Below are 22,346 nucleotides of genomic sequence, written 5' to 3'. Positions count from 1 at the left end.
TTTTAACCCCATACAAAAATTACCTGCATACGAATTCTAAAACACAGAAAATAAACAATGCAAGAGCATAACACATAAAACACATATACACAGAGATTTTCCCCTGGATCCCAAAACCGGGACTACCAGCTTGATTTTTCATTATGTTCCTTTCAATGTTACAATACATATTTATACATGCTGAAGCATCCAATACCATGGACTGGAAACCATCACGTCCAAAAAACATGTGCAAAAATCATGTACAAAACCATATGTGGGTCCGCCCAACCTAACATAGGGTCCAAAACAAAAATTTTCTGGGGCGCTGCCCCAGACCCCATAAAGTGGGGTTACAGGTATGCCTCAAACCCCATGTGACCCCACCTCTAACCCCCCGGTTAACTACGTGGGCTAGTCATGGAAAGAATATAACACAACCCAACATTCTCCCACTTGTTGTTTTCTTTCCACAAGGGGCCACAAGAGCTTAGTCATTTATCCAGCCCTGCAATGCCCATTGTTTCTCTACACCAAGAGAACTTCTCAAAGTTCACAGATTTTGTCAATGCATCTGCAGTATTCTTCCAAGTTTCCACCTTTACCAAAAACACCTTTTTGTCTTCTATAATATCCCTCACAAAGTGATACTGAACATCAATGTGCTTTGTCTTTGAATGATATGTAGGGTTCTTTGCCAAGAAAATTGCACTTTGGCTGTCGCAGCCTATCCTTATAGCTTCCTGTACTAACCCCATACTTGGACACAATCTCTGCAACCAAAATGCTTCCTTGCTTGCATGAGTGGCTGCCATGTATTCTGCCTCTGTAGTTGATAGTGCCACTACAAATTATTTCTTACTCATCCAACTGACTGCACCTCCAAATAGGTTAAACACATACCCACTTGTAGATCTTCTTTGATCTAGATCTACAACCCAGTCTGCATCAACAAAGTCACGAATATCCAACACTCTGTCCAATCCTGGTCTTCCTTGGTAGCACAAACCATAATCACTAGTGCCACGCAAATACTTGAAAACCCACTTCACTGTTGTCCAATGATACTTCCCTGGTTTTGACATAAACGTGCTCAATACTCACACTGCATGTGCAATGTTTGGTCTAGTACAAACCATTGCATACATCAGGCTACCGACTACACTTGCATATGGAACACGGGACATGTCCTCTTCCTCTTCTTGTGTCGTGGGACACTGTTCAACAGATAACCTCACACCTATAGGAATAGGAACCTTCACTGGTTTACTATCCTGCATATTAAACCTCTACAATATTGTCTCGACATACTTCCTCTGGTTTAACCATAGCTTCCTCTTTTTCCGATCTCTTTTAATTTCCATGCCCAAAATATAGTTTACAACACCAAGATCTTTCATGTTGAATTGGGAGGACAAATGGGTCTTCAAATCCTAGATAATTTCTTTGTCATTTCCAACCAGCAACATACCATCCACATACAAGACCAGATAAATAACATGGTCACCAATTAATTTAAAATACACATAGTGATCTCCTTTGCTTCTGGTGAAGCCAAGTCCCCGTATAAATGTATCAAGAGACTTCTTTAACTTACATACCAGTTCTTTCTTACCCTTCACTGCAAAGCCTTCAGGGTTCTTCATGTAGATCTCCTCTTCCAGATCCCCGTGAAGAAATATTGTCTTCACATCCATCTGTTCTACCTCAAAATCAAAAGCAGCAGCAACAGATAAAAGTAATCTAATAGAAGTTACTTGGCAACAGGAGAAAAAATATCACCAAAATCAATTCCCGGCACATGGGAATAACCTTTTGCTACCAATCGAGCTTTGTATTTTTCCACTTTTCCTTCTACATTTGTCTTCTTTTTGAACACCCATTTGCTACCAATGGGTTTCCTTCCAGCCAGCAACTCCACCAGATCCCAAGCCTCATTTTTGTGCAAAGATGCCATTTCATCAACCATGGCCTCTTTCCAGAGTTTTCCATCCTCTAAATCCACTGCTTCCTTCACAGTTATGGGATCATCATCAGTAACAGACAAAGCAAAATTTGAACAGAAAGCAAATGGAATATACCTTTTTGGCTGCCTTCTTTCTCGAACTGATCTTCTCACAGTCGGAGTTTGTGTTTCTTTATCTTCTGATTCCTCCTTTGCTGTAGAGTCTGATTCTTCCTCCTTTAGCTCAAACTCTATCTTCTCAGGTTCCTTTGGTTGGACTTCATGTTTAATAACATCTTTCACCTCTCTGAACACCACATCTCAGCTGTACACAACCTTCCTTGTTACTGGGTTCCAAAGCTTATAACCCTTTAAACCATCCTTATACCCAATAAAGATGCACTTTTCAGATTTACTATCCAACTTGGTTAATTTCTCCTTTGGAACATGTACATATGCATCACATCCGAATACCCTTAGATGTGAAAAAGAGGGTTTCTTACCAGTCCATACCTCTTTTGGAGTCTTATCCTCCAATGCTGATGAAGGTGACATGTTGACCAGGTAACATGCAGTATCCACCGCATCTGCCCAGAATTCCTATCCTAACTCGGCACCACTGAGCATGATTCTTGCCCATTCCATCAACGTCTTGTTCAATCTTTCTGCAACTCCATTTTGCTGAGGTGTATATGGAGTAGTATTCTACCATGATATACCACACTTCTTACAGAATTCTTCAAATTCCTTACTGCAAAACTCTCCACCATTGTCTATCCTCAGAACCTTTATCTTCTTCTCTCTCTGATTTTCCACAAGAGCCTTAAATTCTTTAAACCTGTGAAAGACTTCAGATTTCTTCTTAAGGAAATATTACCATGTATTCCTTGAGAAGTCATTTATAAATGATACATAGTACAGAAACTTACCCAGTGATGGAACCTTGATAGGTCCAAACACATCACTATGCACAAGCTCTAATATCTGTTTCGCCCTCTTACTACCAGAGGGGAAACTCACCCGATTCTACTTCCCATATACACAATTTTCACAGAAATCAAAATCCAGAGAGCTATTACTCATACCTTCTACCATACCTTTACCATGAAGTATTCGAAAGCCCTTCTCTCCAATATGTCCAAGCCTTTCATGCCATAACATGGTCTTTTCTCCAGAGACCACTAGATTTTCTGCTCCACTTTCAGGAACCACATAACTGTTGCACCCATCAATAATAGTGCTACCTTGCAGCTTGTACAGAGTTCCAATCTGAACTCCCCGCATCAATATTGGTGCTCCCCGAACCACTTTGCAGGTATCCTTCTCGAACACTGTTTTTACACCTGCATCATCCAGCTTGCTTACAAAAATTAGATTTCTGGCTAATGCAGGAATATGCAGAACACCCGGAAGTGTTCTAACCCTTCCACCTTGCAACTTCAACTTTACTTTTCCGCGACCAATGATTCTAGCCTTACTGTCATCCCCCAAGAAGACATCACCACCATCATATTTCTCATACTCGCAGAACCACTCTCTATGGGGAGTGAAGGGAAAGGATGCACCTGAGTCAATCAACCATGCCTCATGATCTACATGTGTACTTGACGAAGCCAAGTACACATCCCCACCTTCATCTGAGGTGGTTTTCACCTCTACAGAAGGAGCATCATCAGATCCCTTTGCTTTATTAGGAGATTTAAATTTACAGTCCATTTGTAGTGCCCTTCCTTTCCGCATTTCCAACACACCAATTTTACAGGTTTTCCTTGAGATTTAGATCTCCCTATAGATCTCCCACTCAATGACTTATTTTTGTTTCTGTTCTGGGACCGTCTTTGTATAAACAAGGCATTACCATTCCGGCTCTTCATATTTTTCTGTCTCATCTCCTCCGTTAGCAAGGATGAGACTATTTCATCAAACTGTAAGGCAGTTGCATTGCTACCTATTGCAATAACCAGACTATCCCACGAATCTGGTAGAGAACACAACAAACTATGTACTTATCTTCATCTGAAATTTTAATATCAATAGACGCTAACTGGCTTACCACAGTATTAAATGCATTCAGATGCTCTGTCACCAAGTCTCCATCTTTCATCCTCAGGTTATACAACTTTTTCCGCAGGAACAATTTATTCACCAGAGACTTAGATTGGTACAAAGTCGCTAACTTGTCCCACAAAGCCTTCATCATAGCTTCCCCTAATACATTCAACAATACTAAATCTGAGACACATAATCGCATTGTGCTCTTTGCCTTCCAATCCAACTTCTTCCATTCTTCATCAGACACTCCTGTTGTCCGGATTTAAACAGGAACGCAACAAATTACAGAGATAACCATATATACAAAGATGCAGTGGAAATAATACTTCATTTCATTAATGGAAAATACTGAAATATGCTTACAAACAGAAATGGCAATAAACTAGCTAGGGCGATGGTAGCTTATCTCTGAGAAGAGATGTGATGGCTACATGCCTCTGAACTGTGTTACAATGAGGCTCGAAGGCCTATTTATTGTTGAGAAACAATGGAAAAACCCTTAACATTCCAAAACCTAACCCTAGGAGATGAAACGCCAAACTGTGGGCCCCGTTTGGGGGTAAGTTGGTACATCAACTTCCCGGGGTCGTAACTTTGGCATATGATCTCCGTTTGACGCGTACAATAGCTCATTAGAAAGATCTATCCGAGCACTATCATTGTTGGAACGGGCAACACCAGTCCATTCCATGGACTCGTGTTGTCCCTGGATTCCCCAAAAAACGTCGTTTAGGGCCTCAAAACGTCTCCGGAAGTTCAGGACCCGAAAAACTGCTAAAAATAGTAAGTTGTGCTACAATTAAGGAAACTGAAAATGCTGAGAAAGACAATGGTGGGGGTCCAGGTGGACTTGGCAGGTGGCCACCAATATCCACCTGGATCATTCCTCCCCCCTTAGGAAGCAATGGTCCCCATTGCGTTGAGCTCCTCCATGAGATGAGGAAACTTCTGCTGAACTTGTTCCCTGGTGAGCCACTTGCCCTGCTGAAGGAGTTGGCCCGCTTTGACAACTCGATACAGTTGGATATTCTGTTGGCGAGTGTTCTTGATCTGTGTGTCCATGATCCGATCAGTTGCAGCTTGTTCCATGCAATCTGGATTTAATTCTGTGGGTTTGAGCTGTTCTGCAATGTCGGATGTGTCTAGCAATGGTGGAAAGTATGGCCGAAGGCGGTCCACATTGAATACTGGGTGCAGGCCAAGGAATGGGGGAATGCTGAGCTCAAATGCATTGTCTCCCATAGCCTTAGTAATGGTGTAAGGACCATATCGGAGTGGTCTCAATTTCCGATAGGCTCCAGTAAGGCGTTCCTTTTGCAAATGCAACCAGACTTTGTCGCCCACCTGAAACTTGTGTGGCACCCGATGTTGATCATGTCGCTGCTTGTACTTGGCATTTGATTTCTCAAGAATGTCATGGACCTGCTGGCGAATATGTTGGATGCGCTCAATGAAGCTGGTGGCCTTATCTGTTTCGGACTGGACATGAGCTGAATTCATGTGAGTAGCTGCAAGTGGCATGGCCACATCAATGGGGCATAGTGGCTGGAATCCCAAACCCACCTGAAAAGGGCTATGGCCAGTGGAGCTGTGAAGAGCTCGGTTGTAGCTGTGCTGAACGTAGGGGAGGCTCTCGTCCCATGTGCGTGGATGCTTTGAGTTATACATGCGCAGAATGTGCACAATCATCCTATTGACAACCTCTGTCTGGCCATCAGTTTGAGGATGGAAGGCTGTGGACTTCGTGAGTTTGGTGTCCAGCATTGACCAGAGACTGGACCAAAAGGTGCTGAGAAACCGACTGTCCCGATCTGAGATGATAGACTGTGGGATCCCAAAGTGCACCCACACTCGTTCAAAGAAGAGTTTAGCAGTGGCTTCTGCTGTGATATTCTTCTTGCAGGCCATCATAATGGCCATCTTTGAGAACCTGTCGACGACCACAAAAACACAGTCATTTCCATGCTTAGTGGAAGGAAGGCCTGACATGTAATCCATGGAGATGGATTCCCAAGGTCGACTAGGGGTAGGCAACGGGGTATAGAGGCCTTGCTTCTTAATGGTCGGTTTGGCAATGGCACAGGCAGTACATGATCGGATGTACTTCCCAACATCCTGTCGAAGATTCGGCCAATAGAAATAGTTTTGCAGTACTGCCACTGTTTTCTCGACCCCGAAATGCCCAGCAGCCCGACTGTAGTGTGCTTCCCAAATCATCTTGGCACGCTCGCTTGAAGGAACACAAAGGTGACCGAGGTGGCATAATAGGGCATCCTGGAGGTGAAAATCTGCAACCTGCCGACCCTCCAAGAGTGTCTGGTATGTGTGGCCGAATTCTGGGTCGCTTTTGTAGAGAAGTGGCCAATCAGAAGTCTCGTGCCCGCAAGAGTTGAGCACGGTGGTTAGCGCCATGATCGGTGGTCGACTGAGGCAATCTGCAACATTATTGGTGCTGCCCTTTTTATACTTGATATTCAAGTGAAACTGTTGCAGGTATGTAGACCACTTCTGATGGCGATCATTCTGCAATTTCCCTTGGGTCTGTATGAACTGCAGAGGTCGGTGGTCTGTGTGGATGACCGTTTCCTTCCCCAAAATGTAATGCTTCCATTGTCGGCAGGCCTGTACAATGGAATACATCTCTTTATCATAAGTGGGGTACTTCCGGACTGTGTCTGAAAGTGTTTCACTGTGATATGCCACTGGATGTCCATGTTGAGTAAGGACTGCCCCAATAGCATAGTCAGAGGCATCTGTCTCGACCTCAAATGGTTGTTGTAAATCTGGTAACGCGAGCACTGGTGCCGTGCAGAGGCGATCCTTCAACTCCCTGAATGCCTTCTGTTGAGATTCAGACCAAAAGAATTTTGCTTTCGCCCCGCCCTTGGTGACTTGACTCAAGGGCCAAGAAATATGAGAAAATCCCAACACAAACCTGCGGTAGAAGTTGGCAAGACCTAGAAAGCTGCGGAGCTCTGTTAGAGTGGTTGGAGAGGGCCAATCCCGAATGACTTGGACCTTGGCTGGATCGACATGCACCCCCTGTTCATCAATGATGTATCCCAGATACTGAACCTCGGTCATGCCAAAAGTGCATTTCTCCAAATTGGCACATAGCTTGTGTTGCCGCAGTGTTTGGAGAACCTGTCGGATGTGGTGGAGGTGCTCTTCCCAACTCTGGCTGAAGATCAGAATGTCATCCAAGTATACTACTACAAAGGAGTTGGTGAATGGCCGCAAGATGTCATCCATTAGCCTCATAAAGGTTGCAGGAGCATTCGTCAATCCGAAAGGCATGACCAACCATTCGAAGAGGCCCTCCTTGGATTTGAAGGCAGTCTTCCACACATCTGAGGGTTCAATTGGTACCTGGTGATATCCTGACTTCAGATCGATCTTGCTGAAATATTTCGCCCCCTTTAGTTGGTCTAGGAGGTCATCAATCCGCGGGATCGGGTACCTATTACGGACAGTGATCTTGTTCAGCGCCCGATAGTCAATACAGAGTCTCCACGTCCCATCCTTCTTCTGTACCAACACTATCGGGCTCCCACAGGGCGAAGAACTCGGACGGATGTGACCTTTCTGCAGGAGCTCCTGAATCTGCCTCTTGATTTCATTGTTCTCCAGAACGGAGCGCCGATAAATTGGTCCATTGGGTAGCGGCGCACCTGGGGTCAGATCGATGGAGTGCTTGACTTGACAGTGCAGAGGAACCCCTGCCGGGGAGGTGAAGATGTCTTCGTACTCCTCCACAATCTTGTCCATCTGTAGCTGCCGTGCAGAGGGACCCCGTTTGGAGGCCGCGGCCACTGTCTTCTTCTTCCCTTGAGGGCGTATCATCAGGAAAACAAATTTCCTGGTTTTGGAAATGATCTTACTGCATTGTTTTGCAGTAATCAAAGAGATGGCGGCAGGTGGTGCTACCTCTGGTATCCTGAACAACTTATTTCCCAATGTAATAATAACAGCACGGGGCCTTGATTCATACACAGCATGTCGCTTCCACAAGTATGGTTGTCCTAGTAATACATCACAAACTTCAAGGGGAGCAATGTCACACAATACCTCATCCGTGAAGGGCTTGATGTTGTATGGAAGGCGACACTGCTGGCTCACGCGAAGATCTCGCCCTTGGTGAAGCCACCCAATGGTGTATGGTTGTGGATGTGCTGTGGTCGGTAAGCCCAACCGCTTCACGACCTCTGCCGAAATGAGGTTCTTTTGACTCCCGCTATCAACAATGAACTGTATCGGGGAGCCCTTTACCCACATCTGGGAGTGGAAGAGACGCTCCTCCTCCTCTGGATCTTCGGGTTCATTTTTCTGGATCTTTGCGGTAGCAACAGTGGCGCTGGGATCCGCATCAATGATCTGCTTCCCTTTTTCATACCCCTTATCGGGTTCTGACTCAGAGTCGGAACATGCATCTGATTCTGAAACCTTTAGCTCAGCCACCAGTGACTGCTTGGCCCGACACTCACTTGTGTTGTGAGTGGAGCTCTTATGGAACTCGCACCATTTTCCAGTGTCCTTTCTCGGCTTCGCGGCGTTGCTCTTTGCTTGCAGCTTCGGCTGGTTGTCTTGGGCTGTCCCGCCTTGGCTTTGTCCTTTGTTCTGTGGTTTAGGGGCACCTTTCCCCTGCTTTGGATTCGCAGATCCAAAGTCTCGCTTCTTTTGTTTAAACTTCTGCTCGACCTTGACGGCATACCGGTATGCTGCGCCGAGCGAGGGGATGTTTAGGAACTGTATTTCTTCCTGGATGTACTTGTGCAGGCAGCCACGGTATTTGAGTATCAAATGTTGCTCCGAATCCTTGATACCCAACTTTGTGCGAAGGGTATGGAAAAGATTGGTGAACTCCGGCACGTCTTGGTCCCTTCCCTGCCGCAGCGTGGTCCACTTTATGTATTCATCCTCATAGCTTCCGACAGGGTAGTACTGCTCCTTGATGGCATCCCGGAACGAATCCCAGGTGGGTGCGGCTGAAAATAGTGAGCCAGTACTTTCATCCTTCTGCTCGCAGTAGGTTTCCCACCAGTCCTTGACGTGGGGGGCTGCTTTGAGAAGAGCAAAAACAATCTTTTCCCGACTCGAAAATTCATGAACAGAAAAATAACCCTCTAGCAGATTTAACCATTTATCTACGGCATCGGCGTCTATCTGACCCTCGAATATGGGGATTTCAAAATTAACTTGTACCTTAAAGGGTGTGGCGTTTCCAGAGGAGCTGCTGGAAGCCGATGCGCCGCTTCTGGGTAGCCGCTGAAGGATCTGCGCAAAGCTGTCCATCATCGCGTTCCGTTGTCGCTCGAGCGCTTCTTCGAGCAAGATTTTGATGGGATCTCCTGCCCCCTCGTCTTTCTTCTCGTCCGCCATGGGAGGCCGTCGGGATTTGCGAGGCTGGTCTTGCAAAGGTTCAACCAGTTCAAGCCCTAACTCCTTATATCCCGACCTTGTTGGGGACATGCAAAGAAAAACAGAGAAAAAGCAGACCGCTCTGATACCACTGATCCGGATTTAAACAGGAACGCAACAAATTACAGAGATAACCATATATACAAAGATGCAGCGGAAATAATACTTCATTTCATTAATGGAAAATACTGAAATATGCTTACAAACAGAAATGGCAATAAACTAGCTAGGGCGATGGTAGCTTATCTCTGAGAAGAGATGTGATGGCTACATGCCTCTGAACTGTGTTACAATGAGGCTCGAAGGCCTATTTATTGTTGAGAAACAATGGAAAAACCCTTAACATTCCAAAACCTAACCCTAGGAGATGAAACGCCAAACTGTGGGCCCCGTTTGGGGGTAAGTTGGTACATCAACTTCCCGGGGTCGTAACTTTGGCATATGATCTCCGTTTGACGCGTACAATAACTCATTAGAAAGATCTATCCGAGCACTATCATTGTTGGAACGGGCAACACCAGTCCATTCCATGGACTCGTGTTGCCCCCGGATTCCCCAAAAAATGTCGTTTAGGGCCTCAAAACGGCTCCGTAAGTTCAGGACCTGAAAAACTGCTAAAAATAGTAAGTTGTGCTACAATTAAGGAAACTGAAAATGCTGAGAAAGACAATGGTGGGGGTCCAGGTGGACTTGGCAGGTGGCCACCAATATCCACCTGGATCACCTATTGGTTTAGTACCCGGATCTACGACGATCCACTGATCTTTATCCACCAACAGATCCTCCATCTTGACTTTCCACAACTCAAAACTCTGACCATTAAATTTTTCGATCTCTATCTTTCCACTGCTCGCCATCTTTTTTCACCACCAGAATCGATCTCGCAGATCTCCCATTGAACAGTGTCTACCACAGGCCCAAGCGAAACCCCTCAGCAACAAATGCATCCCCTTGAAGCCAAAATAACTCTGATACCAAATGTAGGTTTTAACCCCATACAAAAATTACCTGCATACGAATTCTAAAACATAGAAAATAAACAATGCGAGAGCATAACACATAAAACACATATACACAGAGATTTTCCCTTGGATCCCAAAACCGGGGCTACCAATACATATTTATACATGCCGAAGCATCCAATACCATGGACCGAAAACCATTGCGTCCAAAACCATGGACCGAAAGCCATCGTGTCCAAAAAACATGTGCAAAAATCATGCACAAAACCATAGGTGGGTCCGCCCAACCTAACATAGGGTCCAAAACAAAAATTTTCAGAGGCATTTCCCCATACCCCATAAAGTGGGGTTACGGATACGCCTCAAACCCCATGTGACCCCCCCTCTAACCCCCCAGTTAACTACGTGGGCTAGTTGTGGAAAGAATATAACACAACCCAACAAACATGAGCATCGATCATAAAATAATCAAGTGGAAACCCACAACACCATGTCTATTCCAGAAATGGAAAGGTTAGGAAAACCACTGTCACTCTAGGAAATCCTCCATGCCAATGATAGATCATAACCAAATAATCACATGCAAATACCATGCATGCCAAAACTAGCAAGGAAATCATACATGCAACTTGATACCTACAAATAAATCTCGTTGTAGTTGTTGATCCCGCTGTCCCCTTGGACTTTCCTTATTTTCTTTTGCTTTCTTTTACAAATCCAATGAAAAATATAGTGCTCCAATCATGCTTCAACAATTGTCCAAGATTTCTCTAAGTGTGCAAGAGTATGAGAGAGAGAAGAGAGAGAGAGAGCTCCAAAAGTAAACTAACAAAAGCTAACCAGCCAAAAGTTAGACTAACAAAAGCTAGCCAACCAAGAGCTAGACTTAAAAAAGTTGTGAACAGATCCTTAGAAGCCTTTTTATCATTGAGGCCTCTGTTTTTTTCTTTTTCCTCTATTTTTCCTTTAATTTTCCTCACATGCAATTTAGTGACCTTTCGTCTTCCTTTTCTCTTATTTTACTTTATTTTCATAAATAAGTTTCAATTAATGCTTTTTTTCCTTTGCCAATTTCCATAGCCATTTAGTAATCACAAGTGATCCCCATCACTATGTTTTGCCCAACATTCAACTTGGAATACATGTTCCATGACCTTGGTTATTATTTTATTTATTTACATAGGAAATCAACTAGGGGTGGTTACAATGTGAAAGGAAGAACAATAGAGGAAAGGGGGTAAACATCATCAAGGAGGAAAATATGATCTCCATTGTATTTGTTGAAATGGAGACGGACATGATGCATCCACATGAAAAATTTCTCGAGACATAATCCAAAAAGAAATAAAAGTTGAGAAAGGTAAAATGTCAAATCCAGCGAAAGGTAAGGCACACAATCTACTCATTATATTGTTGCACATTGCAATATTGGAGTAACTAAAGACCTATTTCAAACTTCATTTTCTTTTTGGAAATATGCATGGGTACTTGATGCAAGTGAAATCTGCCACATGAACTTATGGAAAGAATTATTTGAAGATTCAGGGACGATGTAGATGGAGTAGTATACTTTGCATACAAGTCAAGACTCAAGCCATTTAGACTTAGCACCATCAAGTTCAAATTGATTAGACTCTGTGAATTTATTCTACATGATTCTCTCTACCTTCTAGAACTATGGAGGAACTTTCATCCCTTGTTCACATTCACCAGTGAGGATACACGATTCACATATTTGATGGAAAAGTTGAGGTGAGAAAAGTAGCAAATAATACAGTTGTCATGATTTGAATAGAGGAGGAAAGACTACTAAAGTTGCAAGGAACATCTACTCATGCACAAAACTATGCATATAATTCTTAGTACAATGAAGGTACATTTCCATCCAGGTTTTTATGCATGCAATATTTAGATATGTGAATTATTACAATCTTTGTTTGTTAAAATGAAATGGTGTTTCTAGTTTACGAACAGTTCCAAAGAAATTTAAGTAATGTGATGTTTGTATCCTAGGAAAAAAAGCAAACAACCATTTCATGATTTTGTTTCCAGAGAATATAGAAAGCTTGCATTGATTCATTTTTATTTGTGTGGCCCTATGCATGTTCCTTATACAAATGGAAATAAAAATATGATGAATTTTATTGATGATTACACTAGGATGTGTTGGGTATATTTATTGAATTGTAAATCAAAAGGTTTTGAAACTTTCAAAAAATTTCATCCATGGACTGAAAAATTATGCAAAATCTCATATTAGCCTTATTCCTACTAATAATGGAAAATAATATACATCAAATAAATTATAAAACTATCTTCACCAACATGGGATTCAACATCAAAAAAATCTACCATACAATCATCAACAAAATGATGTAGCTAAAAGAATGTACATGTGTATCTTAAATATGGTTAATTCAATGATGTTTTTAAAAAATGTAGCGCTAATTTTATAGGTTGATGTAGTTCTATGTGCAATATATATTAAAAATAGATGTCCAACTCATGCTCTAAGAAACAATAATAATTATGAAATGTAGTATGACCACATGCCTTCGGTAAGGCATCTGACGATCTTTGGTTCCACCTACTATGCATTGGTTCCTAAAGAACAAAGAAAAAATATTGGTCTAAGGAGTTGAAAGTGTATTTTCTTGGGGTACTCAAATACCCCAAAAAAATATGGTCTATATGATGAGGTAAATAAGAATTTTATATTCTATATAGATATGATTTTTCTTAAACCTTCCAAGACTGACAATATTGTTGAGCGACATCTTAATAGTTTGGTCAAATTCAACCATGCAAAAAAAATTCATGAATTTGATAATGAGATTCTACATGTTCAAGGAGGGGTCCCTATCCTAGATCAATCAATAGAATATCCTTTTGAAGCACTTTCTCCCCATTATGAAGTTCTAGCCACTTATTCATATCAGGAAGATCCTTTGAGTGATGTGATTGAGAGGATAAGAAGGTTAAATCTTGATGCAACCTCATCTTAGTCAACAAAGCAGACCGTACCATCTTAGAAAGGTCCTCCAAAATGGCTCACAAAACACTTGAAAGTGTTCATCCTTATGAGGTTGGAAAAACAAGAACTAGAAGTTCCACCAAAAAAAAGGAGTTGAAGTAGATGATTTTGATTTAGTTGATGATATCGATGTTCCTTATGATTGTGAATTAAATTTGTGTACAAATTTTCAACAAACTTTCTTTAAATTAGTTATTTCTCATAATTAATGGAAAGAAGCAATGGATAAAGAATATGATGCTCTCATAAAGAATGCAACTTGGAAGCTGGTGGACCATCCCAATAAAAATTATATTGCATCCATAAACAAATAATTGAAGAAACAATTTGGGACGACGAATTTGAGACATTTTCACTACCAAAGTAAATATATACTTATTTCAATTTAATTTATATTTTTTATTATTTGAGAAAATGAAAATAAATATATATTTATTTTTATGAAACTTAATTTTAATAATTCAATGGATTGATTTTTAATTATACTAAACCAAAAAGAAATTAAATTAATGTTTAATGTGTCATTGATGCATATTGATAATGTAAATAATTTTCTCCCTTAGATTCAACTATCATATTATTTAATCTCATCAAAATTAATAAAAATTTCAACTATTATACAATTTAATGCCATCAAAATTAATAAAAAAATTAGTTGAAAAAAAAAAAAAATCCCCTTAGATTCAACTATTATACTATTTAATCTCATCAAAGTTTAAAAAAATCAACTATTATACTAATACAGCTTGAGTGGGCCTAATGTTTAAGAGCATGTGTTTCCTCCTAAGAGGTCACGGGTTCAAAACCAAAGGGGGGTAGAGTATGTATGCCTTCGTAGTCTTAGCAGTCAAATTGATGTATATTTGTAAATATGTTTATCACAATATTCTATCATGCCTATATCTAAAAGTATTAATGGTTATAAGTGATTGCAATTGCAAAAATAATAAAATTACAATATGAAAAATTGAGTTTTATTATTTTTAATTTTTATTATTAATTGAGCCAATATTTAAATTTTTACACTCATTTACGAACACTACAACATCTCTTCCATTTTAGGATCTAGATTACTTATAACATTTATTATTTGAGTCAACATGTAAATGTTAAATGTTTATAAACATTTACACCACTGACTATAGAGGTCCACCATCACAACTAAAGGCATCAATGGATGGATCAATATATGGTGTAGATGATGGCACAAGTGGAAGAGAAGTAAAATAAGGAAGTGGAATGGTGGATGGTGCAACTAGAAATGCATGTGGAGGAGAAGCACTAGGAGGAGGATGTGAATCGGTGGATGGTGCCACTAGTGAATCATGTGGAGGAGGTGAAGGAGGAGTGGATGTTGTAGGTGATGCATTTGGAGGAGAATTAAGGGATGTTACTGGGTCTATTGAAGAAACATGTGACGGAGAATCATGATCTGAAGGATTAGGTGTTGGGGAAGCATGATGTGGAGGACTCAGAGCATCATTATTAGAAGATTGCATGGACTAAGCATGATCCCTTAACCTTCGAATGAGGTTGAGTGTATCTACATCATGACACATCGGTAACATCATGTCACGAGGAATTATGTGTCATATCTCTATTAACTTTAGGGCTTGCAAGATATATCTAGCATGAAAAGATGTCACTACCTCCCTAACAAATAGATCACATATGCAATTCATCAACTTAATCCGGACTTTATGATCTAGCCTGCATGGCATGGCAAGTATATGTGCTAGAGGCTACTAGACAACCTCTTCCATTTTCTCATCCTATTGGGGAGGTTGATCCCCAACATATGTGTCCATATCTACAAAACAATAAATAATAACAATCATATAATTGAAACAAAATATTACGATAAAGTATATGAGTATTAAATTATAAGACAAAATAATATGTAACTAATTTTATCAATGCATAAACATAATATTATCTCTATCATCTAGTCACTCATCCTGAGTAAACAACATGTCTAAAACTCAAACATACCAACTGTAAATATCTGCAAATGTGATGAAAATCACAATTTATAACGATGTGTAATCTCATACAATATTAGGTGTAATCAGCTTGAAATCTAAGCAAATTCAAGTCACCTGGTTCTTCCAATTTGAGGAACTTCATACTTGAACTACGATGAGCATGTGAATTAGTATTAAGCTTGCAACATAAACTATGATGAACATGTGAAGTAGTATCACCTGCCGCTTCCAATTTGAGGAACTTCCTACTTGAACTATGATGAACATGTGAATTAGTACTAAGCTTGCAACATGAACTATGATGAACATGTGAAGTAGTGTTAAGCTCTTCCATCACTTCTGAGTCATGCTGCATAATTCACCGATGCAAGCTGCAAACAATTCAAACATTAATTTACATAAAAATTGAAATAGAATCCTCTTAGAAATATTAGTTAGCCTATAAAATAAAATTGATTTCTTTATTATCACTTTTCATGTGCCTTTTACAAATATTTTAACTCTACAAGTGGCTCTCTCTCACATGGGCTCCAAGTGGTAGTTGGATCTTGCTTTTGAAAAGAAACAAAGGATGGTTATATAATTTAAAAAAAATTATTTCCTATATTTTATTGAGAACATGCTATTCCCACAGTTTCCAGATTGATATTAGATCTAATCCCATTGACGTTGCCATTTATGACAAGATATATATCTCTATAAGACTTGGCTTCTGATATTTTTACGCATATATTTCCATGGACAGTTCTGGACACTTTATGTAGACTTTCTTGGAAATTTTGGGAAGTCTATGGACAAACTTATTTCTGTAGTATTTTGGACTCTATTTAAAAGGTCTGAATTGGTCTAGCATGTATTGGAGAAAATAAGTTTAATCTTTAATTTTGAGTTATATACAATGTAATATATAGGAATAAATTTGGATACAATATAGGAAGCAATTCATTGGTTTCTCATGCAATGTTATATGCATGTACATAAATACTCTTTATCTAGAATATCGTGTGCCTCAAGTATATGTTTTGATGAACATATCATCATGCTTACATGTAGCCTTGTTTCTAGTATCTTCTTGACTTCCACAAGAATATTGATGCCCATGGTGTCAATTGTAGTTACAGTGACAACAAAAGTTCACGAGTTTATTTATTTAACTAAATTAGAATTAATATGCAAGATTTGGGTGGATTAATGAATATCATACTAGTGCAAAATATTGCTAGCATATTATCTTTTATCCTTATTTATTTTGTCCTCTTTATCATGTACCCAACTAAATATCTTACACATACTTTACATCCATAGAAGACACTAAGTTTATTTAAAATTGTTAGACAATTATGAAACTATGAAAAAGCTTATTAACCAACAAAATTATCAGAATCATCCTAAGATAATGAACCTATTAGTAGTATAGTATTGACTCATCAACTAAATTATATGGCAACAAAACTGAGCTAGCAACATCCATAAAGATGAAAAATATATAAACCTTAAAGTGACATTAAATATTGAAATTTAATGTTTGCAATATAGAAAAGAACTCTAAAACATGGATTCCAAACCTGACATAAATATATAAACTGTACAAGTTCTTTCCATAAGATTATATATATATATATATATATATATATATAAACTAAAATTAAAAAGGTTCGCATACCAGTGAAGTTGGTAATTGAGCATTAGTGAGGATGTTGATAATAAGCAAATTGATAATTGATATTTTTGATAATCTTGAGAGGTCTAAATCATCCTAAATTGTATATAAAGGTCACGACTTTATAATATTAATCATTTAACTTTTACTGCTAGTCGAATCCAGAATGGTATAGTTGAAGAGTAAAGTCAAGTCTTGGAGGCTAGCTAGTGCACATCATTCTATAAAATTTAAGACTTGCATCTAATTTAATGCTTCTCTTTTTTCCAACCATATGAACGAAACATGACGAAATTTATGATTATAATGGGTTTAAAAGATCTTAAAATTATAATCCTCCAAACAAACTAGTATATATACATGCAATTTCTTACCAATTTTTTTTATTGCCAGCTCAAGCTTTTTGTATGGTTAGAAATCACCAATTTTGGATATGCTAAGAATGATAATAAGAAAAATTAATAAAATGACTCCTATAAGATTTTCATTGGATTATTAATCGAATGAATATTGAAAATATACTTAGACATATCTGGTTCTACTTATTAAAATATAATAATAAATTTTTAGTTTGCATGCATGAAACCATTGTTTAATATAAAATTGTATTAATGGTTGAGTAATGTAAATGCTTATCATTTGACTAAAATGTAGAACTTTGCTCATTTGGAGTAGTAGAATTATCCCCTGTTGCACTTGTACTTATAAGTAAAGTAGATGTGCTTGGTCTTAATGTCTTTGAAGCAAATTTGCTTTTCACTAAATCTTCTCTAACACTCTCCAACACCATCAACATATCCCTTATAGTTGGGCATTCTTCAGGTGAATCTTTTGAACAAAGTAGACCAACACATAACAAAGAATGTAGGTATTTGTATTTATCATTTCATTCAATTTCATATTCATCCAGCGTGCTCAAAAGACAATTGTCAATTACCTCATTCATTCTATTTGGAAGTGTTAAGTTTACCCATTTTCTCAAGTTCAAATCTCCATCAAACATGTCAGTGATCGACTTTTTTCTAGTAAGAATTTCCAATAAAAGAATTCCATAACTATAAACATCTCCTTGAGTGGAAACCTTCTCACCCAATGCATACTCTGCATTCAAGGCAACCATAACCAAATAATTATAATGTTAATGAAAAAAATACAAATAAAAGTAATATTTCAAAAGGTTATACTTGGAGCAATGTAGCCAACAGAGCCTTTCAAAGCAAGTGTTGAAGTAAGTGAATCATTAGTGGTAACACCAACTAATATTGGAATCCAAAAATCTATTGCATGGCTTACCATGTCTTCATCCAAAAGCACATTACTGGGTTTTGTATCACAACACATTACTTGTACAGGGGAATAATGGTGAAGATATTATGTGGCATGGGCCACATATATGGCAATGTCTAGTCAAGATATCAATCCTAATTCACACACATTTTTATTATAGTTGTCACCTCTATTAAGATACAAATTATTCTCTAAGCTTCCATTACTCATAAGTTCAAACACTAAACTTTTGAAATGGAAGTTGGAAATGAGGATATGACCCTCATGAGATTCCTATGTCGAAATTTTTGCAAGACTTTGCATTCCACTTTAAAACCCTTGTCAACTTTGTCAGTTTACAAATTGAAAACCTTTATAGCAACAAGTTTTCCATCACCCAAAACACCTTTGTACACTGATCGAAGATTACCCTTCCCCAATAAGTTGGCCTTGATTAATCCATTAGATTCTCCCACGAGCTCTTCATATGAGATCCTTCAATGCTCTAATACAAAATAACTTCCAGAAAATGTGGTTCTTTTATTTTAAAAATGCCCCTCCAGAAGATTTTTAAAAGTAGACAACATAATGTAATACCAATAGCACCAACTATTGGCAATAGAACTTTCATCAAAATCAACATGACTTCTTGGTCTTCAACATTGAAGTAATGAAAATAATTGTGGTCCACAGAGGTGAGAATTTCCAATTAAGGAAATGATGATGGATTGATAAGTGAAAAATCCTCTTAATATTTCTCCTTTGAGAGTATTAAAAGATAAATTCAAATAGTGGATGTTTTTCAACTTGTTAAGAGTGATTGGTATTGTACCTGGTAAGGAGTTGGAAGAGATATCTAAGTCCACAAGATTTTGTAGATTTCCAAGTGAGTCTGGAATTGAACCTTCCAAGGAATTGTTAGATATATTGAATGATTCAAGTGCAATGAAACTTCCAAGTGTTGTTGGAATGACATCGACTAGTAGAATGGAAGAAATGTCTATAGCTAGAGTGTTTCCAAGCTTTCCAAGTGTTGTTGGAATGGCACTGGTTAGTAGATTGGAAGAAATGTCTATAGCTAGAGTGTTTCCAAGATTTCCAATCTTTAGAGGTAAAGGTCCCTCCAACAAATTCCATGCCAAATTTAAATAGAAGAGTAAGTGAGGAAGAGTGGAAACTTCTTGTGGTATGATTACACTTAGTCTATTATGAGACAAGTTCAGTTTTTCCAAATTCTCACAATCTCTTAAAGTAGTGGGTATATTATCTGAAAAAGTAGTTGTCATGAAGGGAAAGGATCCTTAGTTGTTTGAGGGGGCATAGAGAATTGGGAATTTTTCCATAAAACACATTTTTACTAATGTCCAAGATACCAAGATAATTTAGTTGTTTAAAGTCAGAACATTCCCTTCTAATGTGTTGTTTTTGAAATACAATCTTTCTAATTTTTCAAGGTTTTCTAATGATGGAATACTACCATTTAAAACATTTCCCCCTAAATTTAGAAAGGTTAGCTTTCTAATATTTTTAATATTTGGAGATAACAATAAGATAGATATATCGATAGAAAGTTTGCTTATTGAAAGGGGCAAAACATCACATAGTTTATTGTGTTCCAAAGTTAGTTCTTGTATCTGAGAAAAATTGGTGAGTGTTACAAGAAAAGGCATAGTTGTAGTGTTGCCACTATAGAGTTGATTCACTTGCAAGTCTATTTGTTCAAGGAGGGATTTATTTCCTTACTCTATTGGCAAAGTCCCACTCAGCTGGTTGTTACCTAAATCGAGATAACTGACTTTAGAACAATTTCCAATAGAACTTGATATATTTCCATTAAAATGATTAACCCATAAAAATAGAATGCTCAAATTAATAATATTTAGCAAACAAGTGAAAATGTTGTCCGTGACTTTATTTTACTCAAATCTTATTTCAATCAAAGTGGAAATATTTAACAAAGAAGAGGGAATGGTCCCTCACAAATTATTTTGGTTTGAGTAAAGATATTCCAAATTCGTGAAAAAACCCAATTCCTAGGGAATGATACCAGTCAAGTTGCTTGTGGAAATTTCCAAATTATTAAAAAAAAAACAGAAGATATTAGATAAAGAAATGGGATAACACCAGGAAAATCATTTTGATGTCAGTGAAAGTATCGCACATAAAGGAACTGACCCAATTTCTGTGGTATGTTTCCCGTAAATTTGTTTATGGAAATATCCAAGGAAACCAAAGTAGAGACATTTGACAAAGAAAGATTAATAGTGTCTGACAAAACATTTTTATATGCATAAAATTCAATAATCATATCAGTGAACGTGCCCAATTCATGTGGAATATTTCCGATCAATTCATTTGAGGAAAGTTGAAGCAGTCGCATCTGACCGAGCGAACCCAATTGAGGTGGAATGACACCAGTCAAATTATTTGTAGAAACGTGTAAATCAATCAAAGTTGAAAGGTTTCCTGAGGAATAGGGAATTGAACCTGTGAACCAGTTGGTTTGTAAGTAAAGAACCTGCAGATGCACCAGAGAACCCAACTCCACAGGGATATTTCCACCTAGATTGTTCCTCCAAGCGAGCAACTAGAATGTCAAATTTCGGTAAGTACCCAAATGACTCAGGATGCTTCCCTCAAATTGATTGTCCACCAAGCAGAGCATCTCTAAACAAGAGAGACGTCCCAATTGTGGTGGGATATGACCATGGATTTAGAGAGCGGAGAAATGAGATATTTCCTAAGAAACGAGAGGTTGTACCTTGCAGATCCATGCCACTGAGGTCGAGGCTGAACACTCTATTCGGATGTCGGCGGCTGCAAGTGACCGCAGTCCAGTTGCAGAAAGGGGTCGTTGGAACCCAGTAAGGATCACTAGTGATCAACTTCTTGAATTGCAACAACGAATGTCGATCATCGTGAAATGGGCGAGCAAAGGAGGAGAATGAGAAAATGAAGAGCTATTTACATGTAGACAAAGTGGTGGGGTGTGGGGGCACAAAGGAAGAGATGGGTGCAATGTTCCACTAACACTTGTTTTACCAAAATGTCATCTCAAAAACATTTATTAATGAGCAACACCAGTAGACTCATACACTACTGATAACTACTTCGAAGTGCGTTAAAAAAACCAATGAAAATGATGGAGAGAAGATCATCAACGTAAAGTGCGTGAAAGAACCCGTTGAAAATTATGGAGAGGCGACAATCACGCAAAGTGCGATAAAAAAACCAATGAAAATTATGGAGAGAGATTGAAGGCATTGCGGGAAATTATATAAGTTTTTGCATAATTTTGGTGATAGTATTTATTACTAGTATTGGTATCCAGAGGTGTAAAGACATACTTATAAAAGTGTGGTTAAATATAGAGTGATGCAGAATTAGCGTGTTCCAGGAAACAAGAATGTAGATGTGAAAGGCATGAGGAATCAAGAGGGGAGGAGTGGGGGAATGGGAAGAAATTGGTAAAGTAGAGGGTTGCATGAAACGATTTGCAAATATTAAACTACAAACTTTTAGAAAATTTTTCAAAGCCCTATTTCAAATTCATGGAATATATTAAAAAACTTTTTGAAAATTTAGAGAAAACCAATCTAAAATATTTTTAGTACCATCTTTTAAAATCTCATGTCTTCAGCTACTTCAAATATATTTCAATTCTCCCTTTCCCCCCAAAACAGAAGAAAGCCTTTGACCCTTTTCCTCTTTTTTTAATTTGTACTTGGAAAATATTGGGTCAGTGTATTATAGGCTGCAGAAACACAAGAAAACATTGAGGGCATTGTGAGCATATCAGGCAAGGAAGCTAAAGAAAAAAGGGCATTTTGTTTGTGGAGAGATACGTGGGACATTAATCACAGATCATTGTTTGAGTGGAGCGACATCTCCCTCTCTAAGAGCATATTATCTACAAATGAAGTAATCTTCCAATAGCCACTGAAAAATATTGGATACAAGAAATACAAGAACTAAACATCAAAATTCAATACAATTTCATTTCATAAAATGTTAGAAGACAAGAAAGTGTCCAACTATACTCCTA

General features: G+C 38.6%; 1 protein-coding gene across 1 annotated transcript in view; it reads right to left on the bottom strand.

Moving 5' to 3' along the window:
• The window catches only part of LOC149209652 (uncharacterized), a 144,272-nt gene extending 127,796 nt beyond the window's left edge, over positions 1 to 16,476 (bottom strand). The window contains exon 1 of the transcript XR_016252870.1: positions 16,423 to 16,476. The gene's annotated coding sequence lies outside the window, so the exon portion shown is untranslated. The remainder of the gene's footprint in view (positions 1 to 16,422) is intronic.
• Positions 16,477 to 22,346: the final 5,870 nt, after the last annotated feature.

This window comes from Pinus tabuliformis, chromosome 1_2 (genome assembly GCF_031772625.1).
Source record: "Pinus tabuliformis cultivar Carrire ecotype Pingquan chromosome 1_2, CPIR1, whole genome shotgun sequence".
In the NCBI taxonomy this organism is placed as follows: Eukaryota; Viridiplantae; Streptophyta; class Pinopsida; order Pinales; family Pinaceae; genus Pinus; species Pinus tabuliformis.
This window is presented reverse-complemented; position numbering and strand designations above follow the sequence as displayed.